The 22,031-nt window shown below is 39.4% G+C and overlaps 1 non-coding gene across 1 annotated transcript; it reads right to left on the minus strand.

Annotated features, from left to right (window-relative positions):
• Positions 1-12,863: 12,863 nt before the first annotated feature.
• LOC130953634 (small nucleolar RNA R71) lies at positions 12,864-12,971 on the minus strand. The gene has a single exon (XR_009075797.1). It is a non-coding gene; the product is annotated as a small nucleolar RNA R71 (small nucleolar RNA).
• Between the last annotated feature and the right edge of the window lie 9,060 nt (positions 12,972-22,031).

Genomic DNA, 22,031 nt, shown 5'->3' on the forward strand with positions numbered 1-22,031 from the left:
TGTAAGGTTGGCGTTCCACTTGCCAATGATGCAAGAAAATGCACGTCCTTACACTAGAAGGGTCAACTTTGATCAAAGGTTGGACCAAGTCCTCATGGACATATGTGTGGAAGGAGCTCAATAGAAAAGAGACTCAAGAGGCAATCCGATTCAATTCAGAAGACCGGACCTTAAGCCTGTGGCTAGAGGATGGTTGGAGTTCCTCCAACGCTCCATCATTCCTACTAGCAACCGATCTGAAGTGACTGTGGATCGGGTCATCATGATCTATAGTATCATGATTGGAGAGGAAGTGGAAGTTCATGAGATCATACCTCTAGAACTCTACAAGGTGGTTGACAAGTCATCTACCTTGGCAAGGTTAGCCTTTCCTCATCTCATTTGTCATCTATGCAATTTGGCTGGGATTGACATAGAAAGAGACATCCTCATTGAAGAGGACAAGCCCATCACTAAGAAAAGGATAGAGCAAACAAGAGAGATCATTCATGGACCTCAACAAGAGCATGAGGAAGATCCTCATCAAGAAATCCCTAAGATGCCTCAAGGGATACAATTTCCTCCACACAACTATTGGGAGTAACTCAACACCTCTTTGGAAGGCTTGAGTTACAACATGGACCAACTAAGGGTGGAGCACCAAGAGCACTCCATCATTCTCCATGAGATTAGAGAAGATCAAAGAACTATGAGGGAGGAGAAACAAAGGCAAGGAAGAGACATAGAGGAGCTTAGGCGTTCCATTAGTTCTTCAAGAGGAAGATGCCACCCACACTAAGGTAGACTCATTCCTTAATCTCCTTGTTCATTTATTTTTTGTTTTTGGTTTTTGAGCCTCATGTTTGTCTATGTTTGTGTCCTCATTACATGATCATTAGTGTCTAGTGTCTATGTCTTAGAGCTATGAATAACTCCATGAATCCTTCACCTCTCTTAAATGAAAAATGTGCCTAATTACAAAAGAACAAGAAGTACTTGGATTTCAAATTTTATCTTGAAATTAGTTTAATTATTTTGATGTGGTGGCAATACTTTTTGTTCTCTGAATGAATGCTTGAACAGTGCATATTTTTTATAGTGAAGTTTATGAATGTTAAAATTGTTGGCTCTTGAAAGAATGATGAACAAAGAAAAATATTATTGATAATCTGAAAAATCATGAGATTGATTCTTGAAGCAAGAAAAAGCAGTGAATAAGAAAGCTTGCGAAAAAAAAGGAGTGGCAAAAATAAAAAAAAAGTAAGAAAGAAAAAGAAAAAGCAAGCAGAAAAAGCCAATAGCCCTTTAAACAAAAAGGCAAGGGTAAAAAGGATCCAAGGCTTTGAGCATTAACGGATAGGAGGGCCCAAGGAAATAAAATCCAGGCCTAAGTGGCTAAATCAAGCTGTCCCTAACCATGTGCTTATGTCATGAAGGTCCAAGTGAAAAGCTTGAGACTGAGTGGTTAAAGTCGTGATCCAAAGCAAAAAGAGTGTACTTAAGAACTCTGGACACCTCTAACTGGGGACTTTAGCAAAGCTAAGTCACAATCTGAAAAGGTTCACCCAGTTATGTGTCTGTGGCATTTATGTATCCGGTGGTAATACTGGAAAACAAAGTACTTAGGGCCACGGCCAAGACTCATAAAGTAACTGTGTTCAAGAATCAACATACTGAACTAGGATAATCAATAACACTATCTAAAATTCTGAGTTCCTATAGATGCCAATCATTCTGAATTTCAAAGGATAAAGTGAGATGCCAAAACTGTTTAGAAGCAAAAAGCTACTAGCCCCGCTCATCTAATTGGGACTAAGTTTCATTGATATTATGAGATTCATTGTATATTATCTTCTTTTTATCCTATTTTGTTTTCAGTTGCTTAGGGACAAGCAACAATTTAAGTTTGGTGTTGTGATGAGCGGATAATTTATACGCTTTTTGGTATTATTTTTACATAGTTTTTTGTAAGATTTAGTTACTTTTTTTTAGTATATTTTTATTAGTTTTTAAGAAAAATTCACATTTCTGGAATTTACTATGAGTTTGTGTATTTTTCTGTGATTTCAGGTATTTTCTGGCTGAAATTGAGGGACCTGAGCAAAAATCTGATTCAGAGGCTGACAAAGGACTGCAGATGCTGTTGGATTCTGACCTCCCTGTACTCGAAATGGAATTTTTGGAGCTATAGGAGTCCAAATGGCGCGATCTTAATTGCGTTGGAAAGTAGACATCCAGGGCTTTCCAGAAATATATAATAGTCCATACTTTGCCCAAGTTTAGATGATGCAAACCGGCGTTTAACGCCAGCTTTCTGCCCTATTCTGGCGTTAAATGCCAGAAACAAGTTGCAAAGCAGAGTTAAACGCCAGAAACAAGTTACAAACTGGTGTTTAACTCCAAGGAAGACCTCTACACGTGAAAGTTTCAATGCTCAGCCCAAGCACACACCAAGTGGGCCCATAAGTGGATTTCTGCATCATTTAATCATTTATGTAACCCTAGTAACTAGTTTAGTATAAATAGAACTTTTTACTATTGTATTGATGGTCTTTTGACCAGATCTTTGATCAGTTTTATGCTATCTTAGACGTTTATGGGGGCTGGCCATTCGGCCATGCCTAGACCTTGCACTTATGTATTCAACGGTGGAGTTTCTACACACCATAGATTAAGGTGTGGAGCTCGGCTGTTCCTCGAGTGTTAAAGCAAAGTACTATTGTTCTTCTATTCAATTCATGCTTATTCTTATTCTAAGATATTCATTCGTACTTCAACCTGATGAATGTGATGATCCGTGACACTCATCACTATTCTCACTTATGAACGCGTGCCTGACAAACACTTCCGTTCTACCTGCGAAAGCTAGAGTGTGTATCTCTTGGATTCCTGGTCCATGACGCATGGTTGCCTCTCCTGACAACAGAGCCTTCCATTCCGTGAGATCAGAGTCTTCGTGATATAAGCTAGAATCAATTGACCGCATTCTTGAGATCTGGAAAGTCTAAACCTTGTCTGTGGTATTCCAAGTAGGATCTAGGATGGGATGACTGTGACGAGCTTCAAACTCGCGACTGTAGGGTGTGGTGACAGAGGCAAAAGGATAGTAAATCATATTTCTATATGATCGAGAACCAACAGCTGATTAGCCATGCGGGAAACCGTAGAGGACCATTTTCCCTGAGAAGACGGGAAGTAGCCATTGACAATGGTGACGCCCAACATACAACTTGCCATAGAAAGGAGTATGAAGGATTGGATGAAGGCAATAGGAAAGAAGTGATTCAGAAGGAACAACACATCTCCATACGCTTATCTGAAATTTCCACCAATGAATTGCATAAGTATATCTATCTTTTATTTTATGTTTTATTTATCTTTTAATTAGTAAAACTCCATAACCATTTGAATCCGCCTGACTGAGATTTACAAGATGACCAGAGCTTGCTTCAAGCCGACAATCTCTGTGGGATCGACCCTTACTCACGTAAGGTTTATTACTTGGACGACCCAGTGCACTTGCTGGTTAGTTGTGCGAAGTTGTGAAAAAGAGTTGAGATTACAATTGTGCGTACCAAGTTGTTGGCGCCATTGAGATCATAATTTCGTGCACCAAGTTTTTGGCGCCGTTGCTGGGGATTGTTCGAGTTTGGACAACTGACGGTTAATCTTGTTACTCAGATTAGGTAATTTTCTTCTTGTTTCAACCTTTATTTTATTTTCAAAAAGTTTTGAAAAATCTTTCAAAAATTTTTCTTCTTTTTCGTTTTTCCAAAATAATTTTCCAAAAAAAAAAAAATCCAAAAAAATTTTCATAAAAATTAAAAAAAATAAAAAATAAATTGTTTTTCTTGTTTGAGTCTAGAGTTAATTTTTAAGTTTGGTGTCAATTGCATATTTTTAAATTTGTGCATTTTTTGAAAAATTCATGCACTGCATTTTTCATGATCTTCAAGTTGTTCTTAATAAGTCTTCTTGTTTGATCTTCATATTTTCTTGTTTTGTGTCTTTTGTTGTTTTTCATATGTATTTTTGAATTCTTAGAGTCTAAACATTAAAAATTTCTAAGTTTGATGTCTTGCATTTTTTTCTATTCTTGAAAATTTTTCAAAAATAAGTTCTTGATGTTCATCATGATCTTCAAAGTGTTCTTGATGTTCATCTTGACATTTATAGTGTTCTTGCATGCATCATTTGTTTTATCCAAATTTTTCATGTTTTGGGTCATATTTGTGTTTTTCTCTCTCCTCATTAAAAATTCAAAATTAAAAAATATCTTTTTCTTAGTTCACACATAAATTTCGAAATCTTTGGGTTGACTTAGTCAAAATTTTTTAAAATAAGTTGTTTCTTATTAGTCAAGTCAAGATTTCATTTTTAAAATCTTATCTTTTCAAATCTTTTTTAAAAATCAAATCTTTTTAATTTCCTTTTCAAATCTTTTTAAAAAATAATTTTCAATCATATCTTTTTAATCATATCTTTTTAATCATATCTTTTCAAAAATATCTTTTTCAAATCATATATTTTTCAAACTTTGATTTCAAAAATCTTTTCTAACTTCTTATCTTTTCAAAATTGATCTTCAAATCTTTTTCAACTAACTAATTGATTTTTGTTTGTTTTACTATTTCTTATCTTTTTCAAAACCACCTAACTACTTTTCTCTCTCTAATTTTCGAAAATTTCTCATCCTTTTTCAAAAATCTTTTTAATTAACTAATTGTTTTAGCTTTTAATTTTATTCCTTTTCTTAATTTTCGAATTCTAACTTAAAATTAAAATAAAAACAAAAATATTTTTCTTCTCTTTTAGTTAATATTCAAATTTTCTCCTCTCTCTCATCTCTTTCTATTTATTTATTCATTTACTAATACTTCTCTTCATCTTAAAATTCGAACCCTCTCTTTCTCTCTGTGTTCGAATTTTTCTCTTCTCCTTTTTCTATTCTTTTCTTCTTCTACTCACATAAAGGAATCTTTATACTGTGACATAGAGGATTCCTCTTCTTTTCTGTTCTCTTCTTTTTCATATGAGCAGGAGCAAGGACAAGGATATTCTTGTTGAAGCAGATCCTGAACCTGAAAGGACTCTGAAGAAGAAGCTAAGAGAAGTTAAAGGAAAACAATCCAGAGAAAACCTTACAGAGAATCTCGAAAAAGAAGGAGACATGGCCGAACCTAACAACAATGCAAGGAAGATGCTTGGTGACTTTACTGCACCAAATTCCAACTTACATGGAAGAAGCATCTCAATCTCTGCCATTGGAGCAAACAACTTTGAGCTAAAGTCGCAATTAGTTTCTCTGATGTAACAGAATTGAAAGTTTCATGGACTTCCATCAAAAGATCCTTTTCAGTTCTTAACTGAATTCTTGCAGATATGTGATACTGTTAAGACCAATGGAGTTGATCTCGAGGTCTATAAGCTTATGCTTTTCCCTTTTGCTGTAAGAGATAGAGCTAGAACATGGTTGATCTCTCAACCTAGAGATAGCATGAACTCTTGGGATAAGCTGGTCACGACTTTCTTAGCCAAGTTCTTTCCTCCTCAAAAGCTGAGCAAGCTTAGAGTGGATGTTCAAACCTTCAGATAGAAAGAAGGTGAATCCCTCTATGAAGCTTGGGAGAGATATAAGCAACTGACCAAAAAGTGTCCTTCTGACATGCTTTCAGAATGGACCATCCAGGATATATTCTATGATGGTCTATCTGAATTATCTAAGATGTCATTGGACCATTCTGTAGGTAGATCCATTGACCTAAAGAAAACGCCTGCAGAAGCTCAGAAACTCATTGACATGGTTGCAAATAACCAGTTCATGTACACTTCTGAAAGGAATCTTGTGAGTAATGGGAAGCCTCAGAGGAAGGGAGTTCTTGAAATTGATGCTCTGAATGCCATATTGGCTCAGAACAAAATGTTGACTCAACAAGTCAATTTGATTTCTCAGAGTCTGAATGGATTGCAAAATGCATCGAACAGTACTAAAGAAGCATCTTCTGAAGAAGAAGCTTATGATCCTGAGAACCCTGCAATGGTAGAGGTGAATTACATGGGTGAAGCCTATGGAAACACCTATAATCCCTCCTGGAGAAATCATCCAAATTTCTCATGGAAGGATCAACAAAAGCCTCAACAAAAAGATATCTCAAAGAAGTATATCATGTTGAGGGAAGAGAGGAAACACCCGACATCTCCACAATTACCTTTACCAAAGAGAATGCATCTGACATCATCCCAGGACACGACGATCCTATGGTCATCACTATCGTATTGGCAAACGCAAATCTCCACCGCACACTGATAGACCAAGGAAGCTCCGCCGATATATTATTCAAAACTGCCTTCAATAAACTCGGCCTAGAAGAAAAAGAACTTAGAGCATATCCGAATAGCCTATTCGGACTGGGAGACACCCCAGTTCAACCACTTAGATACGTCTCACTACACACGACCTTTGAAAAAGGAAACCGGTCAATAACACTCAAAATAGACTACATTGTAGTCGACGTAAGCTCAGCCTACAATGCCTTAATAGGTCAGACAACATTGAATCAACTCGGTGCAGTAGTCTTGACTCCACATCTATGCATGAAGTTCCCAACTGCAGAAGGAATAGCTACAATAAAAGCATACCAGAAGACGGCGCGCCACTGTTAGAACGAGAGTTTAAGCCTCAGAGGCACAGGAGAAGAATTCTACACCATCGAACTCGGTGGAGCTCTGAGGCAAGAAGAACTCCACCTACAACCCGAAGGTGAAGTAGAAAAAGTCCAGATCGGAGATATCCCGGACCAAACAACCAATATCGGTACAATCCTAAAAGGAGACATAAAAGAATCACTCGTACAGTTCTTACGACATAATGTCGACCTTTTTGCATGGAAGGCTGCAGACATGCCCGGCATAGACCCTAAGTTAATGTGCCACAAGCTAGCAGTCTACCCAGGATCTCGACCAGTACAACAAAAACGTAGAAAGCTCAGGCTAGAATGATCCCAAGCTGTGGAAGAACAGGTACAAACCCTACTGGAGGCAGGATTCATAAGAGAAGTCACGTACCCGCTATGGCTAGCCAACATTCTCTTGGTGAAAAAATCGAATGGGAAGTGGCAGATGTGCACCGACTACACTGATCTCAACAAAGCCTGCCCAAAAGATCCTTATCCACTCCCAAGTATCGACGCTCTAGTAGATGCCTCTTCCGGGTATAAATACCTCTCATTTATGGACGCATATTCGGGATACAATCAAATCCCGATGTATCCGCCCGACCAAGAAAAAACCTCGTTCTTAACCCCAAAAGCAAACTACTGCTACATCGTCATGCCTTTTGGACTAAAAAACGCAGGAGCTACCTATCAGAGATTAATGAATAAGAACTTCACGGATCACTTCGGAAAAATCATGGAAGTATATGTGGACGACATGTTAATAAAGACACAAAGTGAAAAGACGCTGTTGTCCGACCTCACCCAAGTATTCAACACTATTAGAAGGCATGGCATGCGACTTAATCCTGCAAAATGCACCTTCGCAGTAGAAGCTGGCAAGTTCTTGGGTTTTATACTCACACAAAGAAGAATTGAGGCAAATCCGGATAAATGCCGAGCCATACTCGACATGAAGAGCCCGACTTGTGTCAAGGAAGTACAACAACTCAATGGAAGGTTGGCAGCCTTGTCCAGATTTCTAGCTGGATCAGCAATAAGATCTCTTCCCTTCTATGCCACTCTAAGGAAGGGAAAGTGGCTTGAATGGACAACGGAGTGCGAGCAGGCCTTCCAAGATTTCAAAAGATTCCTGGGGCAGCTACCTATCCTAGCTCAGCCTCGGGAAAGAGAACCACTTATATTATATCTCGCAGTAGGAAGCCGGGCAGTAGCCTCAGTACTAGTCCGAGAAGACGACAGTGGGTAACAACCTGTGTACTTCATCAGCAAAGCATTACAAGGATCCGAGCTGAACTACCAAAAAATAAAAAAATTCGCCTATGCTCTCATATTAACATTATGACGACTTCATCCATATTTCCAAGCTCACACCATTAGGGTTCGGACCAACCAACCCATGAAAGGAATTTTGCAGAAAACAGATTTAGCAGGCAGAATCTTGCAATGGGCAGTCGAATTGTCCGAATTCGACCTTAAATATGAAACTCGGAATCCATCAAATCACAATATCTAGCCAACTTCATTGTAGAATTTACAGACACCCTGGAAATCCCTACAGAATGGAATCTCTACGTAGACGGTTCCTCGAATAAATTAGAAAGCGGCGCAGGTGTGATAATTGAAAGCGACCAGAGAACCCAAATCGAACTTTCCCTCAAATTCGGGTTCCCTGCCTCAAAAAACCAAGCAGAATATGAGGCGCTACTAGCTAGTTTGAAGCTGGCCAAGGAAGTTGGAGCCTAAAAGCTTATCATCTTTAGTGACTCACAAGTTGTCACTTCACAAATAATAGGGAGCTACCAAGCCAAAGATCCCACCATGAAAAAGTACTTGGACAAAACCAGGAAACAGCTTGGACAACTCGGGGTATGAGGTCTGCCATATACCCCGAGAACAGAACGTCCGAGCTGATGCACTCTCAAAACTAGCCAGCACCAAACCAGTGGGCAACAATAGAAGCCTCATCCAAGAAATGCTACATAACCCGTTGACGATCGAATTTCCTGCTGGTAAAGAAATTCACAAATATAATCGTGTTGTAAGTATAGCTTCTAAACCAACAGAACATCCTTTCGTACAAACGTTTGGTTGTCACAAGTAACAAAACCTAATGAAATTTATAACTGAAGTAGTCAAACCTCGGGTCGTCTTCTCAAGGAATTGCAGGGAAGTATGATTTATTATTGGTTATGAAAAACAGTATTTTTAGGTTTTGAAAGGTTTGAATAAGAGAAATAGATTGCAGAGAATTAAATCAATTAGCAAAGAAAAACTCTTGGCAAAGTATGAAAATTAGAAGTCCTATCCTAGTTATCCTTATCAATGGTGATGAGAATTATATTTTTACTCCCGCTAAGTCAACCTTTAACTATGAAGGTAAGTCAAGTGGATAAAACAATTTAACACCTAAAGTCCTAGTCAACTCCTAAGGAAAGACTAGAGTTATAGGAATCTAAATCAATCAGCAAAGATATCAATTATCAATCACGATGAGTTTGATAACTCAAGAGTCACCAATTAATCAACTAGAACCAAGAATACAAGAAACTAAATAAAAGTCATATGTCTGAAATACCTCAAATATTAATAAAAGAAATCAAATTCAACATGGAAAAGTTCATAAGTCAAATTGGAAAAATAAAAGGAACATTGAACCTATGATGAAGAGAAGTAGTCTGAACATAATAGAAATCCAAAATCCTAATTCTAATTCCTAAGAGAGAGGAGAGAGCCTCTCTCTCTCTAAAAACTAAATCTAAACCTAAAATTATTAATTTGAATGTTTGTGTATGAATTGATATATTGAGTCTCTGCATGTTTCCTGACTTTAATCTGTGTTTCTGGGCCAAAATCTGGGTCAAAACGCAGCCCAAAATTGTCTTCAGCATATTTTGGCATTTCTGGAAATTGTGCATGTCACGCGTACGCGTCGGTCACGCGTACGCGTCATTCAGCGATTTTCCTCTCCACGCGTGCGCGTCAGGCACGCGTTCGCGTCGTTTGCACGAACTCCAATCCACGCGTACGCGTCCAGCACGCAAGCGCGTCACTGTGATTTCCTCTATTGTGCGTGGTCGCGTAAGCCATGCGTCCGCGTCGCTTCTCGCTGGTCATCTCCTCAATTTCTTGTGTTCCTTCCATTTTTTCAAGCTTCCTCTCCATTCTCTAAGCCATTTCTGCCCTATGAAGCCTGAAACACTTAACACACAGATCACGGCATCGAATGGTATAAAGGATAATAAAAAATATACAATTAAAAGATCTTTAGGAAGCAAGTTTTCAATCATAGAATAAATTTGGGAAGGAATTGTAATATCATGCAATTCATATGAATAAATGAGTGAAAAGCTAATGAAAACCACTCAATTTAGCACAATATAAACCATAAAATAGTGATTTATCAACCTCCCCACACTTAAACATTAGCATGTCCTCATGCTTAGCTTAAGGAGATAAAATAAATGAGTAGGGAAAAGCAAGACTCATGCAATGCAACCTATGAATGTGAATGCAACTTACATGCTAAAATGATTCTACCTACTTGGTGAAAAAGTAAATAAATCTTTCAAGAACAAATATGAACTGGATTTCACTAATTCAAATCACAGAATAAAGTACAAGTAAACTTGCAAAGGAAAATAGCTCATGAAAGCAGGAAACAAGGAATCGAGCATCGAATCCTCACTGGAAGTGTATACACTCTAATCGCTCAGGTGTTTAAGGTTCGATTCTCTCAATTCTCTACTAACCTTGCTTTCTAAGACTTGCTCTTCATCTAACAATCAACAAAAATTCAATGCACAGATACACATATCAAGAGGTCTTTTGAGGGTTGTAATGGGGTCAAGGTCAAGGTAGGATTGTATTTGGTCAAGTGGACTAAAATCTGAATCCTTAATTAACTTAAACTTTTCCCACCTAACTTAAGACAATCCATGTAATTACAATGCAAGATCTAACTGCCCGTTAACTATGTTTACCACACATTCATGCATCCCAAATTTAAGTACAACTCATATGCATTGATATTATTACTTTAACTTGGGGCATTTTGTCCCCTTTTTATTTATTTTCTCTTTTCTTTTCTTTTTCTTTGATTTTCTTGTATTATTTTTTTCTTTCTTTTGTTTTTTCCCAATGCATATTATTAAGGTATTGAATGCATAAACATGTTATCAACATTTTTTACATTTTCACAGAAAGTATAACATACTCAATTCCCAAACTAAACGTTTCCAAACCCACTTTTCCCACACTTAATTCATGAGCACTTTCACTAGTCTAAGCTAATCAAGGATTCAAATTAAGGACATTATTATTTTTCGCTTAGAGTTAGTGATGAGCTAAAGTAAAGAACAAAGGGGTAAAATAGGCTCAACATTGGTTTACAAAGTATAATAAAAGGTAAGGCCATATGGGTATGTAAGCTCAGTGAAACAAGGCCTCAATCATATAAGTGCATGCATACATCAAATAATGGAAATATAGAATTAAGCAAGACAAAGATCACAATTTTAGAGAGAAAAACACACACCAAATATAAAATATTGGTTGATGGAATGCAACCAATTCAAATAGGCTCAAAATCTCACTGGTTTTGTGTGTTCGAGCTCTAAACCATGTTCCAAAATAAAATTTCTTCAAACAAGTTTTTCAAAAAGTTTAATTCAAATTAGTGAAATGCTATAAAAAGTTTCTTGAAAAAGAAAATATTACTTCAACCAAGTGGTAAGATATGCACAAAATCAAACAAACATGCAAATGCAACAACTAATTTAACAAAGAAAATTTAAACATTGGTGTTGAGATAGGAACGTACTAACCCACGGAGATCGGTATCGACCTCCCCACACTTAAAGATTTCACCGTCCTCGGTGCATGCTAAGATGTGCAGGTGGACGGGCAGTTCCAACTGGCACTTTGCTCCAAAGATTTTTGCAGATGGACTTGTTTGTCTCCCTATTTAGACGTTTCTTCCTTTTTCCTTTGTCGGTGGCCAGCCTAAAAGAAGAGAAAAAAGAAGAACTGGAACCCAAAAACAATGATAGAAAGCAAATAAAATATGAGTGGGTAGTGCCAAATAATAAGGGTCTCAATTACATGGTAGCTACAACATGTAAGTGAGAAAACAGTAAAAGTACATGGCATATCAATGGTGCAAAAATTGCAACAAAGGAGAAGAGAGTGTTGATAATGCAAGATAGTGTAAGTGCATATCAATGCAAAAGGAATAGCAGTATTATAAAAATTAGCATTGACTTATGAATAATAACACCCAATTAGAATAAAACAAGTCATGAAGCACCAAAATAACTCAAGAAAAGATTCAACAATTGAATAAGAACATTTAACACCAATGGAAAAAGAAAAAGAAAGTAAGAAAGGAGGAAGAAAGAAATAAGAAGGGAAAGAAAAGATTTAGATTTTGGGAAGATAAGATAAGATATTTTGGCTGATTTGGATAAGCTGTGCGGCACAGGCGACGCGAGCGCCTGGGTCACGCGTTCGCGTGGATAGCGTTTCTATGAAGTGATGCGGACGCGTGAAGCTTAGAGGATTCTTCTTCTACCCTCTCCTTCTATTCTTCTTTTCCTCTGACACCTCAAGGAATCTCTATACTGTGACATAGAGGATTCCATACTTTCTTGTTCTTTTCTCTTTCATATGAGCAGGAACAAAGACAAAGGCATTCTTGTTGAGGCTGACCCTGAACCTGAAAGGACCTTGAAGTGAAAGCTAAGAGAAGCTAAAGCACTACTCTCTGTAGAGGACCTAACAGAAATTTTCAAACTAGAAGAAGATATGGCAGCCGAAAACAACAACAATGCCAACAATGCAAGAAAGGTGCTGGGTGACTTTACTGCACCTACTCCCGACTTCTATGGGAGAAGCATCTCTATCCCTGCCATTGGAGCAAACAACTTTGAGCTTAAGCCTCAATTAGTTTCTCTCATGTAATAGAATTGCAAGTTCCATGGACTTCCATTGGAAGATCCTCATCAGTTTTTAGCTGAATTCTTGCAAATCTGTGACACTGTCAAAACCAATGGGGTTGACCCTGAGGTCTACAGACTTATGCTATTTCCTTTTGCTGTAAGAGACAGAGCTAGGATATGGTTGGACTCACAACCTAAAGAAAGCCTGAACTCTTGGGAAAAGCTAGTCAATGCCTTCTTGGCAAAGTTCTTTCCACCTCAAAAATTGAGTAAGCTTAGAGTGGAAGTCTAAACCTTCAGACAGAAGGAAGGTGAATCCCTCTATGAAGCTTGGGAAAGATACAAACAATTGATCAGAAAGTGTCCTTCTGACATGCTTTCTGAATGGAGCATCATAGGTATCTTCTATGATGGTCTGTCTGAACTGTCCAAGATGTCATTGGACAGCTCTGCTGGAGGATCTCTTCATCTGAAGAAGACGCCTGCAGAAGCTCAAGAACTCATTGAAATGGTTGCAAATAACCAATTCATGTACACTTCTGAAAGGAATCCTGTGAACAATGGGATGAATAAGAAGAAAGGAGTTCTTGAGATTGATACTCTGAATGCCATATTGGCTCAGAACAAAATATTGACTCAGCAAGGCAATAATATTTCTCAAAGTTTTTCTGGAATGCAAGCTGCACCAGGCAGTACTAAGGACGCTTCATCTGAAGAAGAAGCTTATGATCCTGAGAACCCATCAACGAAAGAGGTGAATTACATGGGAGAACCCTATGGAAACACCTATAATCCTTCATGGAGAAATCATCCAAATCTCTCATGGAAGGATCAACAGAGACTTCAATAAGGTTTCAACAACAATAATGGTGGAAGAAATAGGTTTAGCAATGGCAAGCCTTTTCCATCATCTTCTCAGCAACCGAAAAAGAATTCTAAGCAGAGCCACTCTGACTTAGCAACCATGGTCTTTGATGTAATCCAAACCACTCAAAGTTTCATGACTGAAACAAGGTCCTCCATTAGAAACTTAGAGGCACAAGTGGGTCAGCTGAGTAAGAAAGTTACTGAACTCCCTCCTAGTACTCTTCCAAGCAATACAGAAGAGAATCCGAAAGGAGAGTGTAAGGCCATCAACATGGCCGAATTTGGAGAGGAGAAAGAGGCAGCGAGCGCCACTGAGGAAGACCTCAATGGACGTCTACTGGCCTCAAATGAGTTCCCTAATGAGGAACCATGGAAATCTGAGTTTCACATTGAGACCATAGAGATTCCATTGGAATTACTTTTGCCATTCATGAGCTCTGATGAGTATTCTTCCTCTGAAAAGGAGGAAGATGTCACTGAAGAGCAAGTTGCTAGGTACCTTGGAGCAATCATGAAGCTAAATAACAAGTTATTTGGTAATGAGACTTGGGAGGATGAACCCCCTTTGCTCACCAAAGAACAGGATGACTTGACTAGGCAGAGATTACCTCAAAAGAGACAGGACCCTGGGAAGTTCTCAATACCTTGTACCATAGGCACCATGACCTTTGAGAAGGCTCTGTGTGATCTAGGGTCAAGCATAAACCTCATGCCTCTCTCTGTAATGGAGAAGCTAGGGATATTTGAGGTGCAAGCTGCAAGAATCTCACTAGAGATAGCAGACAATTCAAAAAAACAAGCTTATGGACTTGTAGAGGATGTTCTGGTAAAGATTGAAGACCATTACATCCCTGCTGATTTCATAGTCCTAGAGAATGGGAAGTGCATGGATGAATCCATCATCCTTGGCAGACCCTTCCTAGCCACAGCAAAGGCTGTGATTGATGTTGACAGAGGAGAATTTATCATTCAAGTGAATGAAGAATCCCTTATGTTTAAGGCTCAAGGATATTCCTCTATAACCATGGAGAGGAAGCATGAAGAGCTTCTCTCAAAATAGAGTCAAACAGATCCCCCACAGTCAAACTCTAAGTTTGGTGTTGGGAGGTTCCAACATTGCTCTGAGTATCTGTGAGGCTCCATGAGAGCCCATTGTCAAGCTACTGACATTAAAGAAGTGCTTGTTGGGAGGCAACCCAATGTTATATTTATCTATTTTCCTTTGTTATTTTATGTTTTTTTTATAGGTTGATGATCATGGGAAGTCACAAAATCAATTGAAAAAGCAAAAACAGCATGAAAAACAGAAAGAAAAACAGCACACCCTGGAGGAAAATCTGCTGGCGTTTAAACGCCAATGAAGATAGCAAAATGGGCGTTTAACGCCCAGTCTGGCACCATTCTGTGCGTTTAACGCCAGAAAGGGGCACCAGACTGGCGTTTAACGCCAGAAATGGGCAAGAAGCTGGCGTTAAACGCCAGAAATGGGCACCAGCCCGGCGTTTAATGCCAAGATTGGCAGAAGGAGCATTTTTTGCTCGCCACTTGGTGCAGGGATGAATTATCCTTGACACCTCAGGATCTGTAGACCCCACAGGATCCCCACCTACCCCACCACTCTCTCTCTTCTTCACCCATTCACCAATCACCTCAATACCTCTTCCCCAAAACCCCTCACCTATCAAATCCCACCATTCTCTTCACCACTCACATCCATCCTTCATAAAACCCCACCTACCCTACCATCCAAATTCAAACCACTTTCCCTCCCAAACCCACTCATAGACACTACTTCTCTCCCTTGGCCGAAACACAAAGCCCCCCTCCATCTCCTCTGTTTCTTCTTCTTCTACTCTCTTCTTTCTTCTTTTGCTCGAGGACGAGTGGTGGACGAAATTGTGATCCATATTCTTTGTATTTGTATGAAATCATTATTATGGCACCAGTTGAATTCACAACTCCGTTCAACTAGCCAGCAAGTGTACTGGGTCGTCCAAGTAATAAACCTTACGCGAGTAAGGGTCGATCCCACAGAGATTGTTGGTATGAAGCAAGCTATGGTCACCTTGTAAATCTCAGTTAGGCAGATTAAATTGGTTTATGGTTTCGAAAATTAATAATAAAAAGAAAATAAAATGGGATAGAAATACTTATGTAAATCAATAGTGGGAATTTCAGATAGGTGTATGGAGATGCTGTGTTCCTCTTGAAACTCTACTTCACTACTCGCTCTTCCTTCAATCCTTCTTACTCCTTTCCATGGCAAGCTGTATGTAGGGCATCACTATCATCAATGGCTACTTTTAATCCTCTCGGGAAAATGGTCCTATGCGCTGTCACTGCACGGCTAATCGTCTGGAGGCATCACCCTTGGTTGATAGCTACATCCCATCCTCTCAGTGAAAATGGTCCAAATGCTCTGTCACAGCACGGCTAATCATCTGTCGGTTCTCAATCAGGTTGGAATAGAATCCATTGATTCTTTTGCGTTTGTCACTAACGCCTAGCCTTCAGGAGTTTGAAGCTCGTCACAGTCATTCAATACCGGAATCCTACTCGGAATACCACAGACAAGGTTAGACTTTCCGGATTCCCAGGATCCTACTCGGAATACCACAGACAAGGTTAGACTTTCCGGATCCTCATGAATGCCGCCATCTATCTAGCTTATACCACGAAGATTCTGTTGGGGGAATCTAAGAGATATGCGCCCGGCCTAAGGTAGAACGGAAGTGGTTGTCAATCACGCGCGTTCATAGGTGAGAATGATGATGATTATCACGGATCATCACATTCATCAAAGTGTTGTGCAACGTATATCTTGGAATAAGAATAAGAGGGAATTGAATAAAAAGTAATAGTAATTGTATTGAAACTTGAGGTACAGCAGAGCTCCACACCCTTAATCTATGGTGTGCAGAAACTCCACCGTTGAAAATACATAAGTAAAAGGTTTAGGCATGGCCGAATGGCCAGCCCCCTTGAGTGATCAAGAGACCGAATAATCAAAGGCTAAACATTCAAGAGATTAAACTGTCAAAAGATGTCTAATACAATAGTTAAATGTTCTATTTATAATAAACTAGCTCCTAGGGTTTACATGAGTAAGTAATTGATGCATAAATCCACTTCCGGGGCACACTTGGTGTATGCTTGGGCTGAGCTTGATCAATCCACGAGCTGAGGCTTCTTTTGGAGTTGAACTCCGAGTTATGACGTGTTTTGGGCGTTCAACTCCGGATCATGACGTTTTTCTGGCGTTTAACTCCAGACAGCAGCATGTACTTGGCGTTCAACGCCAAGTTACGTCGTCAATTTCCGAATAAAGTATGGACTATTATATATTGCTGGAAAGCTCTGGATGTCTACTTTCCAACTCCGTTGAGAGCGCGCCATTTTAAGTTCTGTAGCTCCAGAAAATCCATTTCGAGTGCAGGGAGGTCAGATTCCAACAGCATCAGCAGTCCTTTTGTCAGCCTTTTTCAGAGTTTTGCTCAAGTCCCTCAATTTCAGCCAGAAATTATTTGAAATTATAGAAAAACACACAAACTCATAGTAAAATCCAGAAATGTAAATTTAACATAAAAACTAATGAAAACATCCCTAAAAGTAGCTTAAACTTACTAAAAACTACCTAAAAACAATGCCAAAAAGCGTATAAATTATCCGCTCATCACAACACCAAACTTAAATTGTTGCTTGTCCCCAAGCAACTGAAAATCAATTAGGATAAAAAGAAGAGAATATACTATAAATTCCAGAATATCAATGAATATTAATTCTAATTAGATGAGCGGGACTTGTAGCTTTTTGCTTCTGAACAGTTTTGGCATCTCACTTTTTCCTTTGAAGTTTAGAATGATTGGCTTCTCTAGGAGCTTAGAATTTTGGATAGTGTTACTGATTTTCCTAGTTAAGCATGTTGATTCTTGAACACAGCTACTTATGAGTCTTGGCCGTGGCCCTAAGCATTTTGTTTTCCAGTATTACCATCGGATACACAAATGCCACAGACACATAACTGGGTGAACCTTTTCAGATTGTGACTTAGCTTTGCTAGAGTCCCCAGTTAGAGGTGTCCAGAGCTCTTAAGCACACTCTTTTTGCTTTGGATCACGACTTTAACCACTCAGTCTCAAGCTTTTCACTTGGACCTTCATGACACAAGCACATGGTTAGGGACAGCTTGATTTAGCCGCTTAGGCCTGGATTTTATTTCCTTGGGCCCTCCTATCCATTGATGCTCAAAGCCTTGGATGCTTTTTACCCTTGCCTTTTGGTTTTAAGGGCTACTGGCTTTTTCTGCTTGCTTTTTCTTTTTCTTTCTATTTTTTTTCGCCAATTTTTTTTTCGCCATTCACTGCTTTTTCTTGCTTCAAGAATCAATTTCATGATTTTTCAGATCATTAATAACATTTCTCTTTGTTCATCATTCTTTCAAGAGCCAACAGTTTTAACATTCATAAACAACAAGATCAAAAGACATATGCACTGTTCAAGCATTCATTCAGAAAACAAAAAGTATTGTCACCACATCAATATAATTAAATTAAATTCAAGGATAAATTCGAAATTCATGTACTTCTTGTTCTTTTGAATTAAAACATTTTTCATTTAAGAGAGGTGAAGGATTAATGGATTTTATTCATAGCTTTAAGGCATGGTTACATACTAATGATCATGAAGTAGAGACACAAAACATAGATAAACACAACATTAAAAACCGAAAACAGAAAGAAATAAAGAACAAGGAATGAATCCACCTTTAGTGGCGTCTTCTTCTTGAAGGACCAACAATGTCCTTAAGCTCTTCTATGTCCCTTCCTTGCCTTTGTTACTCCTCCCTCATTGCTCTTTGATCTTCTCTTATTTCTTGGAGAATGATGGAGTGCTCATGATGTTCCACCCTTAATCGTTCAACATTGTGGCTCAAATCTTCTAAGGAAGTGTTGAGTTGTTCCCAATAGTTATTTGGAGGAAAGTGCATCCCTTGAGGCATCTCAGGGATTTCTTGATGATGAGCTTCCTCATGCATCTCTTGAGAACCGTGAGGGGTCTCTTTTGCTTGCTCCATTCTCTTCTTGGTGATGGGCTTATCCTCTTCAATGAGGATGTCTCCTTCTATGATAACTCCAGCTGAGTAACATAGATGGCAAATAAGGTGAGGAAAAGCTAGCCGTGCCATGGGTGAAGGCTTGTCGGCTATTTTGTAGATTTCATTGGATATGACCTCATGAACTTCTACTTCTTCTCCAATCATGATGCCATGAATCATGATGGCCCGATCCACAGTAACTTCAGATCAGTTGCTAGTGGGAATGATGGAGCGTTGAATGAACTCCAACCATCCTCTAGCCACAGGCTTGAGATCCAGTCTTCTTAGTTGGACTGGCTTGCCTTTGGAGTCTCTCTTCCATTGAGCTCCTTCCACACAAATGTCCATAAGGACTTGGTCCAACCTTTGATCAAAGTTGACCCTTCTAGTGTAGGGGCGTTCATCTCCTTGCATCATGGGCAAGTGGAATGCCAACCTCACATTTTCCGGACTAAAATCTAAGTATTTCCCCCGAACCATTGTGAGATAATTCTTTGGACTCGGGTTCATACCTTGATCATGGTTCCTAGTGATCCATGCATTGGCATAGAACTCTTGAACCATTAAGATTCCGACTTGTTGCATGGGGTTGGTTAAGACTTCCCAACCTCTTCTTCGGATTTCATGTCAGATTTCCGGATACTCATTTTTCTTGAGCTTGAAAGGGACCTCAGGGATCACCTTCTTCTTTGCCACAAGATCATAGAAGTGGTCTTGATGGCTCTTGGAGATGAATCTTTCCATCTCCCATGACTCGGAGGTGGAAGCTTTTGTCTTCCCTTTTCCTTTTCTAGAGGATACTCCGGCCTTAGGTGCCATTGATGGTAATGGAAAAACAAAAAGCTTATGCTTTTACCACACCAAACTTAAAATATTGCTCGCCCTCGAGCAAGAGAAGAAAGAAGAGAAGAAGAAGAAGAAGAAACCATGGAGGAGAAGGGGAAGTGATGGTTCGGCCAAGGGTGAGAAAAGGGGGTTGTGTTGTGTGAAAATGAAGTAGAATGGAAGGGTATTTATAGGGAGAGGGGGTAGGTGTATTCGGCCATTTAGGGTGGGAATGGGTGGGAAATTGGTTTTGAATTTTTGAAGGTAGGTGGGGTTTATGGGGAAGAGTGAATGGATGTGAGTGGTGAGGGGGGTAATTGGGAAGTGTGACATGGGGAAGAGTAATCACAAAAACTAGGATTAGGAGGTAAGGTGGGAATATGGTAGGTGGGGATCCTGTGGGGTCCACAGATCCTGAAGTGATCCTGTGGGGTCCACAGGTCCTGAGGTGTCAAGAAATTGCATCCCTGCACCAAATAGGCATGTAAAATGCCTTTGCATACCATTCTGGCATTTAAACGCCCATTGGTGCACATTCTGGGCGTTCAACGCCCATGTAAAGCATGTTTCTGGCGTTGAACGCCAGTTTCATGCTTGTTACTAGCGTTCAGCGCCAGTTTTTCCTCTCTAGGCACATTCCTGGCGTTCAGCGCCAGAATGTTGCTTGTTTCTGGCGTTCAGCGCCAGAATGATGCTCTGTTCTGGCATTGAACGCCGGCCAGATGCATCTTACTGGCGTTGAACGCCAGCCTGTGCGTCCTCCAGGGTGTAAATTTTTTCTTCTGCTGTTTTTGATTCTGTTTTTAATTTTTATGATTTTTTCGTGACTCCTCATGATCATGTACCTAATAAAACACAAAATAACAATAATAAAAATAAGAATTAGATAAATAAAATTGGGTTGCCTCCCAACAAGTGCTTCTTTAATGTCAATAGCTTGACAGTGGCTCTCATGGAGCCACAAGGTGATCAGGTCAATGTTGTGTAGTCCCAACACCAAACTTAGAGTTTGGATATGGGGTCTTGACACCAAACTTAGAGTTTGGTTGTGGCCTCACAACACCAAACTTAGAGTTTGACTGTGTGGGCTCTTCTTGACTCTGAACTGAGAGAAGCTCTTCATGCTTACTCTCTTTTGTCACAGAGGGATGGCCATGTGCCTTAAACACAAGGTAGTCCCCATTCAATTGAAGGACTAATTCACCTCTGTTGACATCTATCACAGCTCCTGCTGTGGCTAGGAAAGGTCTTCCAAGGATGATGCAATCATCCTCTTCCTTCCTAGTGTCTAAGATTATGAAATCAGCAGGGATGTAAAGGCCTTCAACCTTTACTAACACGTCCTCTACTATTCCATAAGCTTGTCTCAATGACTTGTCTGCCAGTTGTAATGAGAACAAGGCAGGTTGTACCTCAATGATCCCCTGCTTCTCTATTACAGAGAGTGGCATAAGATTTATCCCTGACCCTAGATCACACAGAGCTTTTTCAAAGATCATGGTGCCTATGGTACAAGGTATTAAGAACTTGCCAGGATCTTGTTTCTTTTGAGGTAGAATTTTCTGAATCCAAGTATCCAGTTCATTAATGAGCAAGGGAGGTTCACTTTCCCAAGTCCCATTACCAAATAACTTGGCATTCAGCTTCATGATAGCTCCTAAATATTGAGCAACTTGCTCTCCAGTCACATCTTCATCCTCTTCAGAGGATGAATAGTCTTCAGAGCTCATGAATGGCAGAAGGAGATTCAATGGAATCTCTATGGTCTCTGTATGAGCCTCAGATTCCTTTGGATCCTTAATAGGAAACTCCTTCTTGCTTGAGGAACGTCCCAGGAGGTCTTCCTCACTAGGATTTTCGTCCTCCTCCTCCCCTGTGCATTCGGCCATATTGACTATGTCAATGGCTTTGCACTCTCCTTTTGGATTCTCTTCTGTATTGCTTGGGAGAATACTGGGAGGAGTTTCAATGACTTTCTTACTCAGTTAGCCCACTTGTGCCTCCAGATTTTTAATGGAGGATCTTGTTTCACTCATGAAACTGAAAGTGGCCTTTGACAGATCAGAGACTACATTGGCTAAATTAGAGGTGTTTTGTTCAGAATTCTCTGTCTGTTGCTGAGAAGATGATGGATATGGCTTGCTATTGTTCAGCCTATTGCGTCCACCATTGTTAAAGCCTTGTTGAGGCTTTTGTTGATCCTTCCATGAGAAATTTGGATGATTTCTCCATGATGAGTTATAGGTGTTTCCATAAGGTTCACTCATGTAATTAACCTCTGCCATGGCAGGGTTCTCAGGATCATAAGCTTCTTCAGAAGCTGCCTCTCTAGTACTGTTGGATACATGTTGCCATCCATTCAGATTTTGAGAGATCATGTTGACCTGTTGAGTCAACACTTTGTTCTGAGCCAATATGGCATTCAGAGTATCAATTTCAAGAACTCCTTTCTTCTGAGGTATCCCATTGTTCACGGAATTTCTCTCAGAAGTGTACATGAATTGGTTGTTTGCAATCATGTCAATGAGTTCTTGAGCCTCTTCAGGCATTTTCTTCAGGTGAATAGATCCACCTGTAGAATGGTCCAATGACATTTTTGAAAATTCAGAGAGACCATAATAGAATATATCTAATATGGTCCATTCTGAAAAC

This window comes from Arachis stenosperma, chromosome 9, assembly GCF_014773155.1.
Source record: "Arachis stenosperma cultivar V10309 chromosome 9, arast.V10309.gnm1.PFL2, whole genome shotgun sequence".
Taxonomy (NCBI): Eukaryota; Viridiplantae; Streptophyta; class Magnoliopsida; order Fabales; family Fabaceae; genus Arachis; species Arachis stenosperma.